This window comes from Lissotriton helveticus, chromosome 4_1 (genome assembly GCF_964261635.1).
Source record: "Lissotriton helveticus chromosome 4_1, aLisHel1.1, whole genome shotgun sequence".
Classification (NCBI taxonomy): domain Eukaryota; kingdom Metazoa; phylum Chordata; class Amphibia; order Caudata; family Salamandridae; genus Lissotriton; species Lissotriton helveticus.
In genome coordinates this window covers 131,298,828-131,311,549 of record NC_136063.1, presented here as the reverse complement: position 1 = coordinate 131,311,549, position 12,722 = coordinate 131,298,828, and the positions used below count along the sequence as shown (strand labels likewise).

At 44.2% G+C, this 12,722-nt stretch overlaps 1 protein-coding gene across 1 annotated transcript in view; it reads left to right on the top strand.

Moving 5' to 3' along the window:
* The window catches only part of LOC144828412 (uncharacterized), a 2,343,931-nt gene that overhangs the window by 849,472 nt on the left and 1,481,737 nt on the right, over positions 1-12,722 (top strand). Inside the window, exon 10 of the mRNA XM_078686536.1 lies at positions 2,510-2,545. The gene's annotated coding sequence lies outside the window, so the exon portion shown is untranslated. The remainder of the gene's footprint in view (positions 1-2,509; positions 2,546-12,722) is intronic.

The window sequence follows — 12,722 nt, the reverse complement described above, 5'->3', positions numbered from 1 at the left end:
CCCGAGATTACTCAAAGATTGGGTGGAAGAAAAATAGATTGTGCCCCCCGAAAAGGGAGGGTTTAAAGAGGGACACTCAACGGTAGACCATTGCTTCGCCCTCTGGGCAATTGCGCGAAAGTCGCTCGAGCAGAGGGGCAGTCTGTTTTGCTGCTTCGTGTACTTCCGTGCAGCATTTGACCTAGTGAATAGGGAGCAGGTATGGTTGACCTTGATAGGGTACAATATCCCGGGGGATCTACTGAGTTTGATTCGGGCCCTGCATACGGAAAATTGGGTGCAAATAATTTTAGATGTAGATGGGAGTTTAACGCAGAAAATCCAAATTTGTAATGGGTTAAGGCAGGGGTGCGTACTGCCCTCCCTGCTCTTTTCCCTGTTTATCGTGGACTTACCCCTAATCTTAGGAAATGCAAAAGACTAAGATTTTATGCTTCGGTAGAAGGAAAACAGGGTTTTCTTGGTATTTGGGGACCGAAAAGTTGGAAAAAGTAACAGAACATAGATACCTGGGGATGTGGTTTGAAAGAAGCCTTCAATGGCGTACCCATCTCGACTCACTAAAACTGAGAACAGCTACCTCAGTGAAGGGTTTAAAAAGATTTAACAATGTGTATGGTGAAATGTCTGACCGACCGGTCCTAAAAGCCTACTCTGCAATGGTTCCACCTCAATTCTTGTATGGGGGAGAAGTCCTTTACTTGAGTGGTAAAATCAGTGGGACTTAGAAGAGGGAAATAGCTTGAAAAATCTATTCTCTCTGCCTAAATCAACAATGGTACAGGCTAGGCTAGAACTGGGAATTACCTCATAGGGTTTAACAGCTTGCATGGCATTACTACGCTACTGGCAACGTTTGGGTTTGGGTGAAGAACACAAAATCTCATAATGGTGTAGGAATGAAATTGTACATAGTGAGCTAAAGTGGGCAAAAGAGACCAGAGATATTGTCAAGAAAGCATGTCATATTTTAAAGCTTAAGCTGTGCCCCCAGTCCCTTCAACTTAAGATAGATAAGAGGAAACTTAGGATCTTGGGCAAAGAAATATCTTGAGTACAGGACCAAGATTACCTCTTGAGGAAAAGCTCAGTTCTCCATATGGCCACAGCGTGGCAAAAGGAATTACACTTCCCCTATATTGATAGGCTACCTAGTTGCCCATTAAGGAGAGAGGTGTTCAGGCTGAGAATTGGAGTAAATCCATGTCACGCGAACAAAGGGGTAAAAAGTTCCATGATAGATGAAAAAGGAAATTGCACTTGCACCTTAGGAACAAAATGTGATACTCTACATATTTTATTAGATTGTCAGAAGTTTTTAAAAATCCGAAAAGAGTTTTTATGCCCGATTTTTAAAAAGTATGATATTAAAAATAGGATGCATGCAGTAAACCTTTTAGTGGAAATGTTTAATTTAGACATAGCTTGTGCCATGGGAAAATATATTAAAAAAGTTAAAGAGGCCCTTAAATGCACTGAGAATTGAGATGATCAGGTGTATAGGTACGAGGAGAATGAGTCACATAAGGGTAAAAGCCATGTGAATAGAAACACACTACCTTGAGGAGATCAAAATGAATTTGTGAATTTTAGAAATTGATTTTAAAACTGTATATATCTATTTTATTGAAGGCATTGTTAACAATTGTATACTTTTATGGTTGTAAAAAAACGAATAAAGTTTTATTGAATTGAATTGATTGAATGTCATCGGGTTGACTATGGGAAGTTGTTTACCTTGTTCTTTCCAGCGCCTCCATGTTGGCAACCTCCCAGTTCACATGTGATATTGTTCCCAGTTGTGCTGCCTTCTAAACTTAAGTGGGTGAGCAGGTATGCAATTGGCTGCGGGAGGGGCACAGTGTAAACACATAACACTGCTTATTTTAAATCACATAGGTGAACCCTATTGCATTTACCAATGCGTGTTGTTATTTAAACTCTTGTCATAGCCCTAACTGTTGATGATGAAACGTTGTGTCCCTGTCAATAAGCTTTGGTTATAGGTTGACTATAGGGTATGCATATCCAGAAGGGTGTTGGATGGGTGAGGGTTGGGTAATGTGTGGGCACATGTTGCGATGGGACAGACGCCCTAGAGAATGCGGGTGCTGTGGAAATCTGAGATCGCCAGTTGTTCCAGTCTGTACACAATGACTAAGCAGCCCAAAGGGGTGAGTGTAACGCTACTTAATGGATGGCACTGCTAGATAGGACCCTCAAAAATGAACACATGTTGGCAAACTTAGACACCATGTTGTCCATTGTTTTGGCAAAATGCCTTCATACAAACCAAGTCCCACCCTTACTAACTGTTCTTGCCCCATGTTTTAAATGGTTTAAATGTGGCCACATAGAAAAACTATCTTTAATTCCCGTTTATATCGCGTGATTACTTGTCCTAAAGGCATTACCCTGTGGCACTTAGGAAAGAAACCATTGTTTGTACTCTTGTATGCTGTCTCGGTTATGCAGACATGGCTGTCAACATTTTCTTTCCTTCTTCCAGAATCCGCTGCGAAAAGAAGCCACAACTTACAAGAACGTAAGTACTGACCACTTGTATTAATGCCGTTTGAGCACCACGAGTGCCGTTCACTTCCAGCAAATGTCTGTGCAACACATGACCTCGCTTTTATGTTCCCCAAGACATGCTTTCCTGGCATAAGCTGCAGAACAGCACTTGCAGTCACCACTGTTGTGTGGGTCGATGTGTCTGGATCAAATTTGCATTTAGTGCTTGAAAAATCAACAAACTTCCCTTAGAGGCGTGGATCAAGTAACTTTGTAAAGTGACTGAAGTCACAGATTCCCCACTTGACTTTGTTTTCTTAAGGTAGCAAAAAATCTAATTTAAGTTGCAGTTTATATTGTAGTGCAGTGATAGATGCATGAGGCTGCTTTGAACATGACAGATTCTGGCCCAACTCTACAGCCTTGGAAATAAAAAACACAATTATGATAGATTCATCTGCCCCACCTTAGACATCCTTTCACCATCAAGTCTGACTTGTGACTCACTGGGACCAGTAGTATACTAATGGTTCAGATAGTGGTCCAGAGTTTCAGTGAATCTGAATGAATCCTACCAGCCTTGCAGAGGCAAACCCGTCAAGCGACTAATCTTATCCAGTCCGGCTCGTATTTTATATATTATTCCGGCAAGTGTCAGGGGACTTTTCAGCCAGCAGCATCCTGCCATATTAGGAGAGCCGTTTTGATGTTTTATTTTGTATTTGTTGTGACAATAAGGATTATTACGTGGTGTGGCTGCACAACCTCACTGTGTAATGATGGCAGAGTTCTTTATCAGGCCTAGTCAGGTTTGTTTGTAAAACCTTAGTTGAGTCCTGGGTAGGTGTGGCTTAGAGCAGTCAGACTTTATCTAAGGATCAAGTGTAAAGTGTTGAGAAGTGCCAAAACAGTTGAATAGGAAGAAAATGCAACACAATAAAAATCTGACACCAATGTATGAAAGTAGGTAGTATTTGTATCTTTAAATAGAATCCTCAATTATAAAAATCCACCGGACAGTTCCAGACCTATGCATTTTTAAAGGAACAATAAATCATAGCACAATATATGATTTTAATCTACCACAACCAGCAGTTTAGGGTTAGCCACGAAAAGTGATTTGAAAACAGATAAATGGCTACTCTTGCTAACTCCGATAGGGAGCTAGTCACAGGGACCTGTCAGGTACATATGAGCAGTTAACTCCCAAGTAAAGCAGTCTCCAGCCCAGTTACAGGCTCTGTGGGCAAACCGCCATAGGAATCAACTGAGAATGCTAAACCACTGTCTTTCTGTGGCCACCCCGAAGTCCTCGAGCAAAGACGGGTAACTTTCGCCTTAGTGGTCGATGTCCTAAGAAGTCCTGAGTCCTGAAGAGGGCTAGAACATAACCAGTTGCCAGCGGCTACAGTTGAAACCAAAAGTTATGCCAATTGTGGGTAGACCAGTTAGATACTTTCCTTTCAAGGGTAAGAGCACTGGCACTGAGGTTTGTTTGGCAGGACTCAGTGCACTTTCAGTCGAAAAACCATTGGCATCAGTCCAAATGTTAGGGGGTGATCATGTACAAAGCACATTTCCTTACATATGTGTGCTCCAAGGTCTCAACATTAGAATAATATTTCGAAAGTGCAAGTATCATACTTGAAATAAGGCTACTCAGAAATATATAAATGATTGCGCCACAGACCCACCACACTTTCACAGGTAGATTACTAAGAAGAACTCACAAATGCAATACAATTCAAGGTATTCTATTAGAAAGTCAAGTCAAGGAAATGTTGCCTATGGAAATACATGATTTACAAATAATATTCACAAGTAACAATTTCTAGCATTACATTTACAGGCTTTCAAATCACAGGCTGTCAGGAGGGTAGCTTGGTCAGTAGGAGTGGGGGATGCGAGCTTCAGATTTTCGATGTATTAGGATGGTTTATAATGTCTCATTATATATTACGACAAACAGGGTGCATGAGAGGTGCCCAAGGGGTATTGGAAAGGGATAGAGATGTGGATTGGTAGTAGTACTAAGAGAGAAAACACATTAATTTGTAAAATGACCAAATATTTTGAGGACTTTCAAAACAGACAGGGAGAAAGTGTGTGTGTGCCCTTTAATCTGTATGTATGTAAACATCCCTGGTAAAATGCGGCTGTCATCTCACAGTACTTGACTGAAATCAACTATTTATCAGAAAATACATTTAAGGGGGGGGTCTAACACCCCAAACATCCCCCCTGTCGCTACGCCCCTGCAGGATGTACTCGAGGTGGGTGAAGAACTGAAGGCTGAGGACTGGCTTCAGCAGATGCTTGGCTCTGACTCAGCTAGATGTCCACTTGGAGTTTAGAGCCGACAACGAGCTGCACCTTTGTGTTGTTTGTGTTGTTTCTGCTGCCCTCCTACTTACATCATTTACCATATTTGAAACCGTCTTCTAGTTTCACGTAAATCTAAAAGGGTTTATGCATTTAAAATGTGTACCTATTTAACATAGTGTATGATTTAGGTCTTCAAAAGAATTGAAGACAGAGCATGAATCTCTGATGTAAAAAGGAACAGAAAGTTATACCAATCTAGTAGCTTAGTTGCACAAACTGTAGGAAAGTAGTAGCTGCTTTCATGTTACCCTCAATTTTTGCTTGATGTCAGTGTGATTTTGACATAGTCTGCTGCAATCCTGCTAATAAGGACCCCAGCAACTGTGCTTTCTCCCTTAAATTGACACAGTAAGTACTTAGGTACCTTCACAATTGGCTACCGGTGTTCCCTTGTAAGTCCCTTATATATGGTACTAAGGTACCCAGGGCACAGGTACACCAAGGGTCTCCCATGGGCGGCAGGATGTATTATTCCACCCATGGGTATCTACTTAAACTGTGACTACAGACCTGCCATTGCTGTCTGTGGAAATTGGTGGTTAAACCTCTCACAACATATATGTTTTCTTATATCTGAGGTCACTGCACTTAACCCCTTCACTGCTAGGCCTTTTCCCCACCTGTGCTAAGCCTTTATTTGGCTATTTGGGGTAGTTCGCGCTTAAGGCCCCTGTAATTTTATGTCCACATAAGGTATAAACATCGAATTTGTGCAGTTTTTGTCCAACACCTGAGGATTCTAAAGGTACCCAGGGTTTGTGGATTCCCGTGGAGGGGACTCACAAAATACAGCTTATTTAGGGTTTTTTAAATGTGAAAGAATTGCTGCAGAAGAAAGCGTCTGCTTTGTTCCCTGCACTTTTGGTATTCACAAAAGGGAATTTAGTAGTAGTAAAGTTAGGAATCCTAACTTTACTACTACTAAATGCCTTTTGTTAATACCGAATGTTGTAAAGTTAGGATTTTGTCTCGGATTACGTTTGTGAATCAGGTCCAAAATTCAAAATTCAGCAAGAAGTCATTTGTGTAGATCATTCAAGGTTTACCTATAGGAAGTAACAGTTGAAAATAGAAAATATTGAAATTGAGTTTAAAAACACAGCGATTTGGGCCAACGATTTCACCTATAACTTCTTTTAAATATGACAGATTTTTTTAAAACAATATACCGTTACATCTAGTAGACCCTTCAGGTTGTGGGGATATATAGGATTTGTAGGTGCACCAAGAACCCAAGGAAGCCAGAGCCAATAACTAAGCTGCATCATGCAATGGATTTTCATTGTGTACCAGGTGTATCGCAATTCATTTGGTAAAATATAAAGAGTGAAAAATATACCAAGAAAACCAATATGGGGCATATTAGCAAGGGCTGGCGATATAATAATCGCCGCTTTAGCGTCCGTTTTTGGGCAAAAATCGGCGATAATTATATTGCAATATCATCAAGGACACGCTAGCGCGTGTTTCCGTGATGTAGAGCCCCTTTTTTCACTGCCTCGCCTCGCATCACTAATGAGATGCAAAGAAGGCGTTGCTGTGAAAACAACACATGTTAATATCGTGAAGGCAGCTTCGCCATATTAACAAGAAGGTGCAGTGATAAAAAAACTTGCGCTACCTCAGCCTTAATTCAGGAATTTAACGTCTGTTTAATTCCTGACTAAGGCATACTTTTAATGGGAGATGGATTATGCTGATATGACCACAGGGTTGTATCAGCAATGTTATTGCTGTTTTCAATTGAAAATTGCTGGAAAACCAACGATGTTCCATTGAAAACACCAGTATCGCTGAAATGTTATCGCCATAGCGATATGCATTGTAAATATAGCATTATCAAGGCGATAATATTCAGCGATAGCCAGCGATAATATTTCTATCGCTAAGTACGGCCAGCGATAATTATCACTGGCCGTTGATAATATGGCCCTAAGTTTCTGAAATGGGAACAGAATTTAGAGTTTAGTAGCATTGTTTTTTTGCACATCTCCAAAATTGTCGGTACCCATACAAGCATGTGAATTAGAGGTCATTTTTCAAAATTACTTATTTTTTAAAAATTGTCGTACATTTGGAAGTCAGAAATGCAAAGAAAGTCATTCGGTAATAACAGTTGGTTTACTATTCTGTGTTCCCCTAAGACTCCCTATAAAGACGCTACCCAAAACACAACATGGACAAATCAAATTCTTGCAGTGAAAACAGACTCTTTTTTTGTAATGTGCCAAGCTGTGGATTTTGCACCCTAGCTCAACCGGAACCTAGGGAAACTTAGCAAACCTATACATTTTTGAAAACTAGACACCCCTGGGAAGCCAGGATGGGGTGACTTGTGTGGCTCTCATTAGGGTCTGTTACGAAGAGTCCCATGCATATCTCAAACTGTGTAAAAAAACACATTTCCCTCACATTTCTGTGATGGAAAGTTCTCGAATTTGCATGGATCCACAAATGTCCACCCTCCCAGCATTCCCCAAAGTGGACACCCCTACTTTTTTCTACCCAGAATCCCCTGCAAACCTCAAATTAAACTGAAATAAACATATTTTTCTCAAGGTTTGCAGGAGATTCTGGGTAGGAAAATGTTGTGGCGTCCACACAAGCTATACCTACTTGGACTCCCACAGGTGTCTAGTTTTCAGAAATCTGTGGGTTTGGTAGGTTTCCCCAAAGGGCCGCTGAGCTCAGGGCCAAAAACCCAGGTGACCCCCTTGTAAAGCCAGGTCGTTTAGTGATAGGTAATTTTGATGTCTCCACAATACATTTTGGTCCCTTGCCTGTCGCGAGTACCTGGCCCACCCACACGAGTGGGGTACCATTTTTATCGGGGGACTTGGGGAAACACTGGGTTGTAGGAAATTTGTGTCAGCCCAGTGATCCCACAACTTTCCCACACAGAAATTTGAGAAAAATGTAATTCTTTCAGCAAAATTTGAGGTTTGCAGTGGATTCTGGGTACGAAAACGTTGGGGGTTCACGCAAGCCATAGCCATACAAAGCTTTATTTCGATATAAAATATCTTAAAAAGCACAATACAATTAAAATACAATACATTTATAAAAGACATTTGAATAAATACTTAAACCATATTACTATAATTAAAAAAATCATTAAACCAATTACAGCTTTGAGCAAGAAAGAAGAACATTCACCGTATAAAATTATCTAAGATATTTCATTCTGATCAGCCATGCCCAACTGAGAAATTTAGCCACTCCACAGGCTAGGGTGGTATTAGGGTCTGTCTGCAAAATTCTAAGAGCAATGGCGTGGTTATTGATCATAAGCTGACAGCAAACAGGTCTTAACCATTTTGACCTAGGTTTCTTGTAGGCACTACATACAAAAAAGAAGTGTGGTATAGTTTCGGGTGTGTCGGTGCAAAACGGGCAATTGATAGGTGTTTGGTTGGGGGGGTTCCACTTACAAGTACGTTCACGAACCGGGAGATTACCCAGCCTGAACTGAATATACAGGGCCCTATCTCTGGGTTTCCTAATGAAATCCAGGTAGGGTTCAAGACGATGTACAGTCTTGTGTAAACGGAACTCATCTGTCAACCTGCCCAGTTTCGTATCTCTAGAATCCTGGGCATCAACCCATTGCCAATAGGCTCTCTTGATCTCCAATTTGGACACCGACACACCTGTTTCCCAAGCAATGTTAAGACCAATAGCAAGTTAAAGCTTCTTGATCTTGGTTAGCCAAACGATTTTGTGGGACCATTGCATATTCATCACTTCTTTAAGGCCATTTGCATAGCTGGATAATTCAGGAGTGCACCATAAGCGAGCCCAATAGAGAAGCGGACGCAGGGTAATAAGGTCTTTAATGGAACGGCGACCAAAATCTTATAGGAGGGGTTTGTTTGGGGTGCCTCTAGGTAGTGAGACCAGCTCCCTAAAAAACGTATTTTCAGCCTTTACGAGGGTGTCAGCACTGTTAAAACCCCATAGCTCCCTGGACTCCCCAGGCCAGGTGTATAGTTTTCAGAAATGTGTGGGTTTAGTACGTTTCCCTAGATAGCCGCTGAGCCCAGGGCCAAAAACCCAGGTGACGCCCTTGCAAAACTAAGTTGTTTAGTGATAGGTAATTTTGATGTCTTCTTAATACATTTTGGGCCTTGCCTGTTGCGGGTACTTGCCCCACCCACATGAGTGAGGTACCATTTTTATCGGGAGACTTGAGGAAACGCTGGGTGGTAGAAAATTTGTGTCAGCCTGGTGATTCCACAACTTTCCCACACAGAAATTTGAGAACATTTGATTTTTTCAGCTAAATTTGAGATTCTTGGTGGGAAAACGGTGGGGAGTCCACGCAAGCCAACCCTCCCTGGACTCCCGTAGGTGTCTAGTTTTCAGAAAGTGTGGGTTTGGCAGGCTTCTCTATATGACCGCCAGGCCCTTGCACAAAAACCCAGGTGACCTCCTTGCAAAACCAGGCTGTTTTGTGATAGGTAATTTTGAAGTCTCCACAATAAGTTTTGTGCCCTTGCCTGTCACGGGTACTTGGCCCATCCACACAAGTGTGGTACCATTTTTATCAGGAGACCTGGGTGGAATGCTGGATGATAGAAAAATTATGATTTTTCTGCTACCAGACGTTTATGACTCAGTAATGCAAGAAAAATGTGTGACTATAGTCACATTTTGAGGTTTGCATGGTATTGTGATTAAAAAACTTGATGAGATTCATGAGAAGCACACCACCCAGTACTCCACATTTTTGAGCTTGCAAAAATATCTAAAGTTGGTAATTTTTCCCTAGAGTCAAACAACACCTAAGCACAGAAAGACAGGTAAGCCAAATATGACTGCCTATCCATCTGTTCCTCAAGTACACAAACATACTGGTTGGATTTGACACAAGGGTGAGTGAAAGGCTCAAATTGTACATTTTATTAACCAGATTCACAAAAAGGAAACACACTCTTAATAATTAAAATGTTAAATACCTAAACAAATGACTCACAGCTTGTGAGCTGTAAAGCCACGGCAAGGCACCAACCTCTTTACAGCCCAATAACACACCTTTCAATCTTGACGCACACAATCACAGTACCAGCGGCGGCCCCAGCACATTACAACACTCACATCAACAGACAATGTAGAGACAATGTACACACTGGCAGAGGAAGACAGTAAAGACAAGTATTACTTCAAAAGAACTATCCCTTAAGTACACCCACATACTGGTTGGGTTTGGCACGCGGGTGAGTGAAGGTTCAGAGTGAAACATATCTGAAAGAAACGCGTTAGTGATAGATTCCTTAGCTTACAATTACCCCCAGGTGTCAGACTGGATCCGGAAAGTTTTGGTCAGCAGTACTCCTGCTCGTCGGTAGGCTTCGTTGTGCGACTCAACGTATGTCGTTGGCATAGTAGTCGCCGAGATGATGTCGCTGGAGCTACTTAGAGGCACCCACCCGCGCTGATGTCAGTTCTTTCTTTTTCTGCGCCAGCAAGCGCAGATACGGAGAGGGCGGTATCCCCAGTCAATTTTTGACTGAGTTAATTTTGGGACTTTTAGTCTCTGTTTTTGAGTCTTTGACTCCTGGTGTATAGTGATTCCTGGTTTTAAGCCTTGCGCGGCCTGTCCCTGCACGATATCGGTGATGGACCCGCACCGTGAGTGTATCTACTGCCTGGGGCGCGACCACGACTCCGAGTCGTGCCCGAATGCCCGGCCATGGCTCTGAAACTTTGCGGGAGCGGTGAAGAAAGTTGCTAGGGCCTGGGAGTCAGTTCGCGCCGTTCAAGGTCCTGTGGGAGGTCAAGGGACTGGTCATGGAGCCAAAACCACCATCGTTCAACAAAGTCTTCGCACTCAGAGTCAGATAAAGCGACGCACAAGAAGACGAAGAAGCGTCATCACTCTTCGCATTCCTCTAGCCTATCGCACGACACGGCTGAGGGTGCGGGTGGTACCACCCCTGCGGCTCCGGCAGAGCCTGCGCAGTTGCCGACGGCCTACGGGTCCTTCCCGGGTCTGTTGGTGACTCCGGCCCAGCTACAGGACTTTCTGTCAGCCATGACCCGCCTTTTTGGCCCATCGGGCCCCGCTGGCAAGCCTTTGGCCCTGGGGGTCCTCGCTCCTCTTCATCATCGGCTCCGGCCCGACGTTGTCGACAACTCCGGTCTCAACAATGCATGACCCCCATGAATCCATGCATGGATCCCAGCCAATGTCGGGTGGCCTTATACGACCTCCACCAACATCGACGTCTATGGCCCCGCCACCGGGATCATGGGCCGACGCCGTCCCTAGCTTCCACCCCGACGTGGATACGGCACTGGAGCGGTGTCGATCGACGCAGATTCCGACGCCGATGGGGAATTTCTATCCCTTTCTCCATCCTCCTTTCTCTTTTCCACCTGCCTGGCAGGTTGGAGAGGACGGGGAGGACTGGGAGGGGTCTGAGAACCCCCTCGCAGCCCGGTGCGAGTTAGACCCAGACTGGGAAGAGGATTTGGAGGATGCAGGTGCCCTGGATTTTACTCCAGATCCTGGCGCACTCTCTCCTTCTTCCGTGGCTATGGAGGAAAGTGGTACATATTCTGTGGTGTTGCGTAGAGCAGCCGAGGCTCTCTACCTCGAGCTCCCTATGGTGGCTGTCAGGACTAACCTCCTGACAGAAGTGCTTTGGCCGGCGTCTTACTCTACGGAGCCGCTACTGCCCTTTAATGATGCATTTTCAGACATTCTTTTGGGTACCTGGTCCAGGCCCGAAACAGGGGCTCCTGTGGATAAGAACGTGGTCCAACGCCATCGCCTAGCCCCGGGCGACCCCATTTTTCTCTCCCAACACCCTACCCTAAGAGCTTGGTTGTCCAGACCTCTGCGTTCCCAAGCGCATTCCCTTCCGCACAACCGGACAGGAAATCCAAGAAACTGGAACGGTTTGGGAAGAACAGTTCAGGGCTGCGTTCTGTGAACACTGCATGCCAATTGGGCTGTTATTCCCATTCTGTGTGGGACACGGTTTCGTAGGTGCTGCCTCACTGTCCGGAGCTATTGCTGAGGGGAAAGACGCAGCCAAGTTCACAATTCATTTTGGCTGTGACACCGCCAACTCGCTGGCTAGAGCTATTTCCACGACAGTGGCGCTATGTTGCCACGTCTGGCTGAGGACGTCTGGCTTTTCCGGGGATGTTTAGAACACTCTGATGGACATACCCTTTGATGGCACTCGTCTTTTTGGCGACAAGGCAGATAGTGTGTTGGGGCGTTTTAAGGACTCACAGGCTACGGCCAAGTCCTTAGGCCTTTCGCCAACGCGCACTCCTTCCGCTTCTGCTTTTCGCTCCTTTTGTGGTCAAGGAAGGGGCAGCCAAAGATGTTTGTTTCAGAGCCACAGGCCTGTGCAGCAACAGTCTCTGTGCAGACACTGACGTGGGACCTGCAGAGGTGGGTCATGGGTCAGTCCACCACCTCTCCTGCCGCCACTGCCTCCAAATCTTCCTAGTCCGGTGTTTCAGGCCCACCAAATGCCAGTGGGTGGCAGGATACACCAGCACCTCCCCCACTGGCGTACCATCATCTTGGGCGGGTGGGTTTTGCAGAAAGTCCGAAGGGGTTACTCCCTCCCCTTCAAGACTACTCTCCAGCTATGCCGCCACAGTGCCACCGCATGTTGGAGGATCATTTGACACTTGTGTGACTAGAGCCAGTACCCTCCCCATGGTCTCCATGAAGTCAGGCTGTAACAAGCCTGTAGTGAGCATTGCCCTCTTTTCTATTTCTCATTTTAACTTCCGTTTTCTTGTTTGTTTTCCCCTGAATTATTTCCTCTTTCTGATAGATACATCTGCCGTTGGAT